Genomic DNA, 13580 nt, shown 5'->3' with positions numbered 1-13580 from the left:
CCAAATTAGACTTTTTGTGTCTTTAGAGAGAAGATTTATTTGGTGCTTTTATTGATCCACTGATATTATGAAGATGGGAAACGAGGCGAGAGATAAAAGGGGCACGAGTTGCAACACAGGTGGTTATATGATATCCATTTCAGGTTTTTTGTTCGCAGTGTGATGTTAATGTAGGAAGTCAAGCGTCTTCGGCCACCACAACAGATGAAATGTAAGCCGGTCACTCGAATGTGCGTGACACAAGCTGCTCCAGCTGCTGTGGCTGCCATCGCGCCAACAATCATCCACAGACATGCTCAGGGTGCAGCGGTCGGAGGAGGAGGAAGGCCGTCGCAGCCTCGCAAAGGTCTTGTGAGGACGCGACGGTCCCGCCAAGCGATCTGTCAGCTGAGGCATCCGAGACAGGCGACCATTAATTCATTTAGGGAGGGATGGGTGGTGGGTGGGGGCCGGATTGACACGGCAAATGTTCTCATGTTAAAGGGATTATCACAGAACAGAGGAGGGGAAGCACCACCGGCTGACATTTCATCTACTAGAACTAGGGCTGCCGCTAAAGACTATTTTTATAGCGATTAGTTTATTCACTTTTTTTTTTACAGATTAGTCGAATAATCTAAATGATTAGTTTTCCTGGAAAAAAATCTAATTGATTATTTCATTTAGGTTCATTTTATTTTTGAGATTTATGAGTGTACACTGTAAAAAAAATTTTTAAAAAAATAATTTAAATCCTAATTTTTAAAAAATAAAACAGTACCAAAAAAAAGTGAAAATAATTACATTTTTAACTAATTTAAAACTGTGGAATTTTGTTGGCATTTCCTGTAAAAGAACAATATATAGATTTTTGATGTAGAAATTACTTAAATTTAGTTTTGAAAAACTTTTTTTTTTCCTCTGGAATTTTACTTGATATTATCTGTGATTTTTTTTTTTTTTTTAAAAAACAAGAAAATTTGTAAAATACAAGTTGATTGGTCTACCATTTTTCTGTCTGTAAAATACAGATTTTCCTTCAAATAACAACAAATATCTGTAAAATATTGTAATTTTTGTAGCTTATTTAAACACAGTAAAACCTCGCAGTTTTCCAGACACAAACAAATAAAATGCTATTTTCAGAACTAAAGATTCTTGATGTAAATGTTATTTGCAGCTGTAGCCTTTTTCCCCCCTTTTAAAAAAACAAAAACAAAAACAAAAACAAAAAAACAGGAAATTCAATATACATAATTTTTCTTTTAAATAACAGCAAATATCATTAAAATAATGCTCTATTTGCTGGTTTACATACCCAAAAAAAAGTGTTATTTTACCATCAATGTAGTACAAGTACAGATTTTTCATGTGGACGTTATGTAAAGTTTTGGCAGGTTAACATGAAAATAAATTTTTCTTTGATTTTACTAGATATCTGTAATTTAACAACACAGGGAAAATCTGTAACACAGCTATAGATTGTTTAAAAAAAAAAAGTAATATTAACTCTTTTAAAACCTTATTTTTTACCGTGTGTTTAGCAGCTACAAGCAGCTATATACCTATGTTGTTTTTGTTTTTGCCTTTTCTGGCAGTGAATCTCCCAGAATAGCTCCTGTGTGTGTTTTCTCTTCAGGTGTTTGTGCTGCACAGTGTACAAACCCCCTTTTGGTTGTGCCATCATTTGGATTTACTCCCAGACTTCGGAGGCCTTGGGTCTTTGGAAACTTTTACACTGAACTGAGTTGGACTTTGCTGCGACAGCAATCGTCTAAAACTGCAGCGCCGAGCGCAGCTGACTCACAGCTAGAGCCAAAAACGACTGATGACGCCGTAGTTACGCAGTAGCACGCAAGAAAAAACATTTCTTACAATGAATTGCAGCATTTTGTAGAGAACAGTTAACTCTGTTTAAAATCAATAATGCAAAATAGTTGCAGGATCAAATTTCACTGCTGCGGGATACATTTGCTTCTGTTTCTAGTTGTGAAGAAAGACTATTTATCTCCTCCTGAAAGTAAGGTTCAGTTTTAAAAAGACCAATGTTTACCTGTTTTTATATGCCAACATGGGCATTTATTTCACAGAAAGTCCCCCTAAGGTTCGTCCTGGAGATCTTCAGCTTCATACAGCTGTCGAGCGTTTGTGGTGATTTGCAGAGTTCTGCTATAAAACAGTTTGTGTAATTCAGATATGACTTGTTATACATGAGGACAAGGGGAAAAAAACAAACTTTTCTAGCCTATGTTTGATCTGATGCCGCTCAGGTTGTGTTTTAGCCTCATGCTTAACAAGTGCATTTACAGAAGCTAGAAGATGTTTCCATTCAGACAAAGTGTCACGCATGCGTTTTGGGCATGCGGTTCCTCTGTTAAAAGCTTTTCCATTTGGGTATGCCAAATAGGCGAAAATTCCATGAAGAGGGGTGGATGTTAAGAGGCTAATGCTTCCTCTCATGTAAACATTACACAACCAACCGCTAAGGGCTTCAACTGAAGAAGACACTTGTTCCATTAAATGTATAAGGACAAATGACTGAATGTGCCTCTCTTCATGAAAATGTAAGATATTATTAAACACATATTGAAATTTAAAGAAGATCTAAACACTCAACTGGCTTATATTCAGAGTGGATATGGTTCTTTTTTTCTAAAACAGAGGTGTGGTGAAAAAAGATTCAGATGACCTTCAAAGTACAGATGGTGCGCTGACTTGTTACAACATGGCCGGATGATGACTTTATTTCTAAAGCATTTTTTAAACTGGCGTTCCGAGGTGCTAATGCTGCTGATGTAAAACTAATAGAGTTGTAAAAATGAACAGAAAGAGACAATTACAGTGTTCGTTTCATTTAATTTATCATCAGCTAAAGTTTTATGATACTGACAGTCCTATTCTGCAGCATTTTTTATTTTTCTTCAACCTGAGCAGTTCTAACTTTAGGATTCACTTATTGACCTCAAAGTTCTTCCAAGTATGTCAAAGATGTGACTTAATGGTGGTAAATTCATGCAAATGTTCTCAAATTGCATAAACTTTAAGCCCTGTTATCTGAGAGAATAAACTTGTTTGTTTCTTTTTCCTTATCAATAATACTAAAACACTTCAGAGAGCAGCGATAACAGCAGCTAATAAATGCTGTGAACTGTGGGAAACATAGTAATCCCCCTTTGTATAAGTTTAATGAGTTGTTATCAGGGTTTTTTTTTTTTAACGTATGAATTAATTATGAAAACCCCAAATGAATTTTAAAGTATTTTCGCAGTGTTTACTCTTGTTGACATATTTATCTTTGTGTCTTATCAGCTTCTGTTGGAAACTTGACTGACATTATATGATTATATTATTGTTTTGTCGTTCTTTGTGTGTGTTTTCTGTTCTTTTGCTGTTTAAAATTTGGAGGAACAAAAGCCAAAAAGTCACGTCTCTCAGTCTGCGCATAAATCCAGCCTGTAAACTTTTCAAATCCAGGGAGGAGAAAACACAAAAAGCTGCAGTGACGTGTCTGTGAGCCGACAGCGGTGAATTATTTATTCTCATGTTGGAGGGATTATCAGGAAACGGAGGAGGAGGAGGAGGAGGAGGAGGAGAGCTGGAGCACTCCGACAGTTAATAAAGGACTGGAGAGTCGTATTGTGGAGAGAAACGCGCTGTTTTCCTTTTTTTTAAAATATTTTTTTATGATTGAATAGATATAATGAGAGGTGTGATGACTGTTAGCAGGTTGCCAGCCAGCGTGTTAGCATGAATAATGACATTTCCATTTATGAGAGATATCTGCTGTTTGGAAAAAAGAAAAGACTGACAGCATTAAATGAAAAATAAATACTGTTTCTCTTTAAAGGACAGCTGCCACCTGGAGTTCTTGTTTGACAAACGAAAACGCTCATAAATGGTAGAACACATAGAGGAACGTCCTCGCGCTTCAGTGTTCGCAGACATGCAATACGACTGCATGTATCACGTATACAGACGGCAGCGGAGGCAGATTGCATTACACAGCCAGGTCAACTGGTTACACCAACAGTGCAGGCAGTGAACGCAGCTCACAATGATTCATACCCAGACAAAATACTCATTTACAGTGAATTTTTATTTCAGCAGCAGCTTTCTTCTGTCTAGAAATGACAGAACAAAGTGACAAAAGACACCAAGACATTTTGTTAGCGTAAGAATTTCAACTATTTCTCTCTTCTTTTTTAAAAAAAACAACATTTTTGGTAAAAATACCATGTCTACATTTGTTCCTCTCACTGATCAGCGTCAAAGCCTTCATTTGCCACCTCATCAGCCGCTGGCATTTTGTTCCACTCCTCTTTTGTGACGAGCTCCAGGCCTTTGGCGTTGAAGGTTTCCTTCCGTCAGTCTGGTTTTCAGTTTTCTCCACAGATTCTCGATGGGATTCAGGTTTGAACTCTGGCTGATTCATTCCAAGATGTTCGTAGTCTTTCCTTTTAACCATTTCTCGAAAGCCCAACGCTGCACAAGGCCGAGTTTTTCTGCAGACTGCCTGATGTTTTCCTCAACAATCTTAATGTCTTCTTCTTCTTTCATGATGCTGCCTGGTCCATCGGCTAAAAGAAACCCCAAAAGCATCACATTTCTACCCCCGTGCTTGACTCTTTGCTTCTTTTTTCTTTCGACTCCATTTTCATCTCATCCGACCACAGAACTGATGACCGACATCCTTGTCAGATGAGCTTTTGTGTGTCTGTCTTAAAGAAGTTGTCAGCGTTCGCGAAGATCGACCTTGTTCAGCGTTTGATTGAGATGTTGCTACCAGAATTGGTCAGATTCATCAGGTCCTTGGATTTTTCACGGCCTCTACCATTCTTGCCACTCTTCAGCTCCCTCAGAGATTTTTCATGGTGTGGATTTTCTTGTGCCGTTTGATGAGGCTCTAACTGTGGTTCTGGCACTAGAAAACACTTGGATGTGGCTTTGTAGTCGTTCCCCGTCTTGTGAGCTGCCACAATGTGCTGCTGTGTCTCAGTGATGGACCCAGATGTTTGGTTTTTGCCATGACTTGATGTTAACCACCAACCGACCGGAGGACGACTGCATCAGCTGTTCTCACTTGTATCAGAATCAGAATATGTTAGAAATCAGCAGGAGCATTTGGTGTTAAATATATCCTCAAACATTTACTCTTACCTTACCTTACGGTCTTGTGTCACTCATTTATGTGATTTCCAGCTAGAAAGAAAGCATACGTCAAACAAAATTCATTACAAACAAATGCAGTTGGCATGTGTATGAATAACTGAACTGTATCTCCGACATGCAAATAGTCCTGAGTGCAGTACTTGAGCTTATGAGGAGCTTTAGTTACACTTTTTTGTTTCTCATCAGTCTTTTCAAAGTAACTTGCAGTTTGATTTATTATTTGAACCTTTTCAAGGCCTTTCAGAGTATACCTGGACAATAAAATGATGAGGATATGTACCAGCGAAAGGCACCAGTATAATAAGAGAATAGTTTGGAAGAATGTTTGATAGGTTCTCTTAAATGCATCAGTTGCAAACAGCCATTAAAGCGAGTTTAGGAGTGCCTAAGGAACTTAAGCGGTGCAGGTTTTATCTAATAATGTGTTTGTTTTTAATAAAGGGATACCAGCAGACATCTACAAGCAAAGTCATTATTTGAATACAGAAAGCACACAAGGTTTTAAGTTCTTTGATCTGTATTTATTGAATATCTCTATCGTTATCTACAGTTTAAACTACTTAAAACTGTTAAAGCAGAATGAAGATGTCTGTAATAACAAAGTTCTTCTGTTTATCAGTGTCAGATGAGGCACCTCAGATTGATTCAGTCGTGGAATTTTGACACAAGTGTGTTGTAGTTTTATTCAAATTGGAGGTATGTTTGATTTTTGTTAGTTTTGTCAGTTCTAAGCACTGTCGCCATCTTTCTGTCCAGTTACCATGGTTACAGGTGTTATTCTGGTATGGCGAGGTTACTGGGAACGGCTCAGAGTTCATGTTCGCCTGCTCTGCACTGATACAACAAACAAACTCATCATTTCTAAACTCTGAACCTCTCAGTCCGTCATGCTCACCTAGCATTAGCGTACCTTAGCATTAGCATAGCTTAGCATTAGGCGCTAGCTGCTCTCTCATCCAGAAGGCGACTCCCTCGGTTGTTTTGTCCAGTTTGCTGTCTTGGGGGTGCACGGACAACATGAATGCAGTGAACCGTCTTTACATGAAGCATCATCATTAATCTTATTTTTTCGTTCTGTCAGCAACATTTCCAGCAGGAACAAACATGAACACCTGACGATGTTCCATCAGCGTAGCTTTTTATACATACCCTGAATGTTCGCAGTTTCTTTCTGCTTCTTGTCCGATTGGTGCTCAGTTTAGTTCATAAGTTCTGAGTGCTGCTAACGTCAGATAGCGTTCCCACCAGAGGAGCTTCTTATTAACAGCAGTAGAGCAGATCAAAGCGCTCAATCTGCTGAACAAGAGGAGGAAACTGTTCAGGAGGTCACTCTGTAAAACTTTACATTAAAACACTGATTTGTTCATTCGTCCAAGTTAAATGTTTTTTATTCGTTGATGAATAACGCATCATAGTTCTGTGCTTTGAAATCCTACTTTTTATGCAGTTTATTTAGCACAGGGGTCTCGAACTCCGGTCCTCGAGGGCCGCAATCCTGCAAGTTTTAGATGTTTCCCTCTTCCAACACACCTGATTCAAATGATCAGCTCCTCATCAAGCTCTGCAGAAGCCTGATAACGATCCTGATCATTTGAATCGGGTGTGTTGGAAGAAGGAAACATCTAAAACTTGCAGGATTGCGGCCCTCGAGGAGCGGAGTTCGAGACCCCTGATTTAGCACCATGTGTTATTTTTTTAGTATTTAGGCCTCACGGTTTGCACGACATCCACGGTGCTGCAGCTTCATTATTCATGATGCTATTTATCTTCCATATTATCCATGTGCAGACAGTTTTGCTGCATTTTTTTTTTTCCCCCCAGTAGTGGAATGAACACTTGATCGCACAAATGAACGGATGAACAAGCTGCGTAGAGGAAGAAGCCGCTATGCAGTCGGGTTCGCGTGCAGCCGCTCATCCAGTCATCCAGGCGTTTGGATATGTAGGGCGATGCAGCGAGCAGGCAGGGGCCGCGGGCTGCATGGGAGGGAGGGGGAGGAGGGCGAGGGAGGGAGGATGTGGAGGGGTATAGGAAGAGCGAGAGGCGAGGGAGGGTATAGGAAGAAGAGGAGGGAGGGATAAAGGGAGGCGATGGGGTGAAGAGAGGAGAGATGTCCTCAGAATGACCCACAGCAGCACCAGACAGCCTCGGCCTCCCTCTCTCTCCCTCGTGCTCTATATCTCTCTATGCTCGCTCGCCCGCTCTCTGCTGCGTAATCTGCTGAAAAAAGAAAAAGAAGGAAAGGGGGGGAAAAAAAAGAAAAAAGGAAAGCGTAGCCACTCTCAAAAATCCTCTCAGAAAACGGTTCCGGAAGGAACCTCAAGTGTAACTCGTGTTATTTTGAATCATGCCAAATACTGCGGCCCTAAAGATGTTTCATGCTTTATCGTGTACTTTATTTGATAGATCAGCTTACTGGCAAAAAAAATAAATAAAATGTGACCTTAAACTAGGAGTGCAGTGAATGGCAGCTGTAAAATATCACATCATAGATCTGAATTTCACTAGAAACGCCTGTCAGCTCTGGACATGTTATCAACTAAAATCAAAATACAATGGAAGAAGAAAATCTGTCACAGCAAACATTAAGAGCTGAGCAAAGGCAGTGCACATACACACCACGCTTAATGTGTTTTGTTAAGAGTATTTCCCTGTACTTCCATGTGTGTTGTGTGTTGAGGTCTTAGGAGAATGGAAGCTGTTTATTTTAAGTGTTCTGTGCATGTGGAAGCCCAACTAGTTTCAGTTTCATGCTCAGTATTGGGACCATGTTAAAATGCATTGTCTGTCAATTAAAAACAAACTAAACTAAATGTTACGATATTAGATTGTGATCCATATTTCCGATTCATGCATAAAAAAACTGAGTGGAAATACTGAAAATTATAATAAGCTTATACTTTACTCAGGTAGAAAGTTGGGATATTAATCAAAACTAAATGTTAAAAGAGATGAAAACATCACATTTGTGCGATGAGGAAGCTTTAATCTGCCTCACATGAACACTTGAAACTAACATCCATCCATCATCTCTACATCTTAATCCTCTGTAGGGTCATGGGGGGCTGGAGTCTATCCCAGCTGACTCAGGGTGAAGACAGGGGACACCCTGGACAGGTCACCAGTCTATCACAGGGCTACACTTAGAGACAGACAACCAAGCACACTCACATTCACACCTACAGACAATTTAGAATCACCAATTAACCTCAACATGTTTTTGGACCTTGTGGGAGGAAGCCGGAGAACCCAGAGAGAACCCACGCTGCACGGGGAGAACATGCAAACTCCACGTAGAAAGACACGAACCGGCGACCTTTTTGCTGTGAGGCAACGGCGCTACCCACCGCTCCACCTTGCAGCCCTAAACTAACAGAAATGCCAAAAGTCATTTTGTTGTTTCGTCTACTTCTGCTGCAGTTTATTGGCAGCAACTAAAAAATCAGCTCAGCTTGTCGTAAACCAACACCAATTTACGACTATTCAACCAAAAAAATCTTGGTGGACTGAACTCGTAGCTTCTCTTCAGCCAAGAAGGAGGGAAAAAAAAAAAGCATTACCTGTGCTTTGTATCTACTAGACTTATTAGCCTAAATGAATTCTGAGTCAACATAAAAAGCTAGTTTTTGCAGCGTATTTAATCATTTTAAGCAGCTTATTTTACCCGAACTGATAAGAACAGCCTCAGAACAGACCAGCTGCCCATAGTCATGTGATTTCTGAAAATAGAACTATATCAACTGGTGATTGCAGCTCAAGAACTACTGAGGAATAAAACACATCTATATTTAGATGATCCGCCGTATTGAAACTGCCGTCTGCAAAGTCAATTCATGACTTTTTGTCCATTCTGTTTGAACAAAATGCAACCACACCGCTGACTTTTGTGACATGTTTTCAGTTAGTTTGGAGCCGACTCCGAGTAAATGTTCAGTACACAGTTATAAGTTCGACCTAACAGTCTCCATTAGATTGAACCAGTTCAAGTTGTGGAACACAGATATATAAAACAATAGATTGATCCTGGAAGGCGCTTTTCTTCCTATAAAAATAACACCAGAGATTCTATGACCAATAAGAATTTAGACAAATCGACCAACCAATTACCAGACTTAAGACCTTCTGGACTTTTTAAATTCAAATTTACACTAGGATGATGTTTTGTAGTACAAACACAACACTTACTCTTCACCTGAGAATGTCAAAATAGTGTCCCACGATCTGATCCACTACTGTCCAAACCGATCCACCCAAAACAGAATTTCAACACAAGATCCTAATTCTCAGTACAGCTTTAGCATGAAGACTAGAAAGAAGCCAGGTTCTACCCAAAGAATGCAGAGTCCCGCTGTCAGATCAAATTAAACTGTTGTGTTAGTTTTATTTATTCATTCCATAAAAAAATAAATCCGCACGAAAACCGAAGCGTACAAACGATAACTTAACAGTTTACAAGATGCTGTGGGTGAAGGTGGACGCCTCCAACTTCTCAGCAACTGACTCCGTCCTCTGCTGTTAAACTCCTGACACTGTGTGCAGCCTGAAACCACATCGCACTTTCACTTATCACTGACTTTGGTAGTTCTGTAACCAGATACACAAGTTGTTCCTTTTTGCCTTTTTGTTATACTTCTGACAAAGCAGCTTCTCAGGGAGTGTAGAGAAGACCTTACACTTTGTGTTTTTTATAACGGTGGTGCATTCACAAGTACATTTAGACATTCATTTGATCACTTTGTTCCTGTTTTCGTTTAAAACTGACTAAAAGTAAATCATTACGTATAAAATCACAAATCAGCAGTGATTCTTTTTTTTTCTTTTTATCCTTCTAACTATGACACACAACCCACAGAGGCTACAGAGGTTCCTGTAAAACCCTGAACGCCTGATTACAGCAAAAATCGTTCTCAGAGTCAGTCAAAAGTATGTTTATCTTTTAGGTGGATTGCGCATAAACTTCTATAAATCTGTTTATTTACATCGTCAGTAAAGTAAACCAGTGACAGTTGTTTGTGCTTTTAAAGCAGGAGCTGCTCGTAGATCATTTGGAATACTTTTGTTCGCTGTGTTCTCGTATAATTCTAAACAGAATTTAAAGCAAATGTGAATTGTTTCCGTTAACCGCTTTGGAGTAAATGTGTCATCAGAAGGTGGCGCTGTAGGCTACGTTATGCATGTAATTAAGTAGAAGAAATGGCGCCAATTGTCTGACAACCGCTAGAACACCTGAATCAGAAAGAAACAAGCAAAACTTTGGTCATCTATGAGAGAAATACGTAGAGAAGTCTTGAAGAATTGTTTTCGATCTGGAAAGTTGTAATCATTCTTGTAGGCAACAGGAATGTTCAGTACGCAAGAACCTTTTCAGAAAGGTGTTTCCATCTTCCATGAGGAGTATCAACTCTTTTTAGAAAAAACATCCCCTCAAGCAGGCAAGAAACCTTCTTCTGAAACTGTGGAAGCTTTTCTCGAATTTCTCCATTAACTTTTTCTGAGGTGATAATTCAAAATGTGTATAAAAAGATGTTATGAAAACACAGCTGATTGATTTTATCTGAGCAGGTTGTGCGACTCTCAAAGAGCCTTTAAATGCTTATGAGTAATAGAATTCTCTATTGAAGCATTCACGGATGCTATTTGTGTTCCGACACGTGACACAGAACCTGCAAAAGGTCCAAAACAGAACCTCTTGTTGTCAGTGTGCTCCCAGGCGGAGTGTAAAGCACCCAGTGTGAGATTTAGTCGTCGTCGTCCGGCTCCATAGATTCAAACACGTGTGTTAGTGGAAGTAGGTCAGTAGTGAAAGGGTTCTCGGCTGTCCTCACACGGCCTCTGTTCGGCCCGTCACACCACTCGTGTCGACTCCAATTATCTCTTCCTCCTCCCTCTCCTCCTCTTCCTCCTCCTCCTCCTCCTCCTCACCCCTCCTCCTTCATCCCTTTCTCTCTGCTCTGATTAGGAGGGGAGCAGGTCCCACCCCTGGTTCAGTCGGGTCTGATGCAGGTTAACTCTTCAGTCGCCGCCTCTTTCCTCTTTTCCCCTCCCTTCTGTCCTTTTTCCAAAAAAAAAAAATCCTAAGCACAGTCAACTTTTATCTCCTGCGAGGCCGGCGGTCTGCTTGTGTTTTCACAGAGGCCCCTGCCAGACCATTTGCGGCGTGTAACTGGTGTTTTCGAGGGAGACCCGACGCCACAAAATGGGGCCGAGCTCGGTGTTGTCAGGAAAGAAAAGAATCAGCTTTACCCCCCTCCTCTTTAAAAACGGAGGCAGAAGAAAAAACAAAAACAGAAAAGCAGAGAAAATGAGGGGAAAAGCGCTCAGAGTGGCACTGGGTTTCCAGCCAGTGAACTTCCAGGAAGGCTGGATAATGCCCAGATCTGTGAACAAATGGTGTATTACCTAACCCCAACCAGCTTTACATGATTTACAGTAGGAGATGGAGAGGAGGATGTCTGAGCTCACACTGCCATCTGCTGGGAAACAGAGGAAACAAGAAGACGAACCACAATCCTCACCACACCGACGTGCCAAAACGCCCCAACATGGCTCCCGAAAATGTCTCCGGCAACCTCGCACGTAAATTCACCCAAACGCGTCCCGAGTTTAGCCTAAAAAAGACAAAAAAAAAAAAAGTCCCTAAAATGAGAAGCGAAGTCTGTTAAACTGAAGGTGGAGTCGATTATGCAGTGGCAGTGGTATGAATGTGCAGGAGAACAGCATGTTCCCTGGACTGGTTAGACTGGTTTCTATGGTGCTGCTGGTTTCTATGGTGTTTCACCAGGCGCACTTGGCGACGGCTCTGAATACCTTGAATGATTCAGGCGGGTCACCAAGGACAAAAAAAAATAAATAGTGCAGGGAACGGGGAGCAAAGGAACGAAGCTGCTGCTGCCGTAAACATGGACGAGAACAGCCGAAGTAAAAGCAAAGACGTTCAAATGGGATGTTTGTTTACAAGGATCCATTCGATGGTGTTTTATAAGAAGGAAAAAAAATCTAAGTTAACATTTGGGCGACGCTCAGCGTGCGGCGGTCAAAGCTCATTGCTCAATTTATGGAGCAAAAAGTTCCGTCTACATCTGTGGCCTCGTGTGAATGTAAAGCTACATAAGAGCAGCGGTTGAGTTATTCAGATGCTCAGAATCAAGTACAATACAACGCTGCAGAAATACTACAGGTATAAGAGAAAGTGTGCAACGTGAGGATCAAGTGCTGTTGCTGCTGCTGTGTTAAAGAAGCAGAAGTCAACAGTGTCAAATGGAAACACCTCAAAGCTTGATTCTCCAGCTGAACAAGACATTATAGGTTTTTCAATTTCTCAGACACTGAACACACATACGTGGAAAAATCCTGCATTTTTAATCTAGATTTTACGGCCAAAATTCCCCAAATCGATTTTAAAAGAAGCACAAACTAACTTCCACAGACCTCCTTTGTAATAATATGAAGAAAAAGGAGAAACTAACCAGCTTCTATTGTTGTAATTGAATCCTAATTTCAGTCATTATTTAATATTTGGTCTCTTTCTGGATAAATCAATAAATGTTTGGATGAAATAAACAACTGAGCTGTGTTTTTTTTCCCCCTTTATTTCAAAAATATAATTTATTTATTATTATTAATAATAATAATAATAATAATAATAATAATAATAATAATTTCTTTTGCTGAAACATTGAGTCCGTTTACTGACACATTCACACATACAGCTGTGAAATCTGATAAGATGACGGTAAAAATAGTTTTATATTGGTATGAAATCTTTACAGCGGGTATCGAATGATGCTCAGTTTCCTTTTTTACTGCAGTTTATTCTCACTTTTTATAGAAGTTCTGATCATGAGTAACTAATCTGATGAAATTCACACGTTTTAGTCATTTAGAACACAAAACTTGTTCAGCTTTTCAGTTCAGGTGAAAGTGTGTCAACGTGACGCCTTTATTTTTATCATATTTCAAATTTAAAAATGTTTTTTCCCCCTTTTATAATTGTATTCATTGTTGTCTTTTATTATTGTATCTAGTTCTGATATATTTATTTTTTTAATTATCACTGTTTTTAAAGGTTTTTGTATTATTTTTTCTTGTGCACACGAGACTCAGTGTTTTAGCGTTCAGGCTGTCATTGATCTGTAAAGTCCTTCAGCTGCACTAACCTGTTCATAAGCTGCTTTACAAATACAATGTGACTGATTCAGCCGTAGTTCTGTCTCTGACACTGTGACGCCGTCTCTACAACCCAGTGTGGACTCTCAGCTCTCAGGTGCTTTGCAATACTAACACTGTTCATGTTTCTTTCTTTGATTTCAGACACTATCAGAGACACTTGAGCTGTATGGAGTCGATCTGAGCGGGGCCTGTCTTCTCTATCCCCGTCCTCGCTGGGGCACAACGCTACATGGACTCTATCAGGTGATTTAGTTTGAACAAAC

This window comes from Stegastes partitus, unplaced genomic scaffold (genome assembly GCF_000690725.1).
Source record: "Stegastes partitus isolate 25-593 unplaced genomic scaffold, Stegastes_partitus-1.0.2 Scaffold2176, whole genome shotgun sequence".
NCBI lineage: Eukaryota > Metazoa > Chordata > Actinopteri > Pomacentridae > Stegastes > Stegastes partitus.
This window is presented reverse-complemented; position numbering follows the sequence as displayed.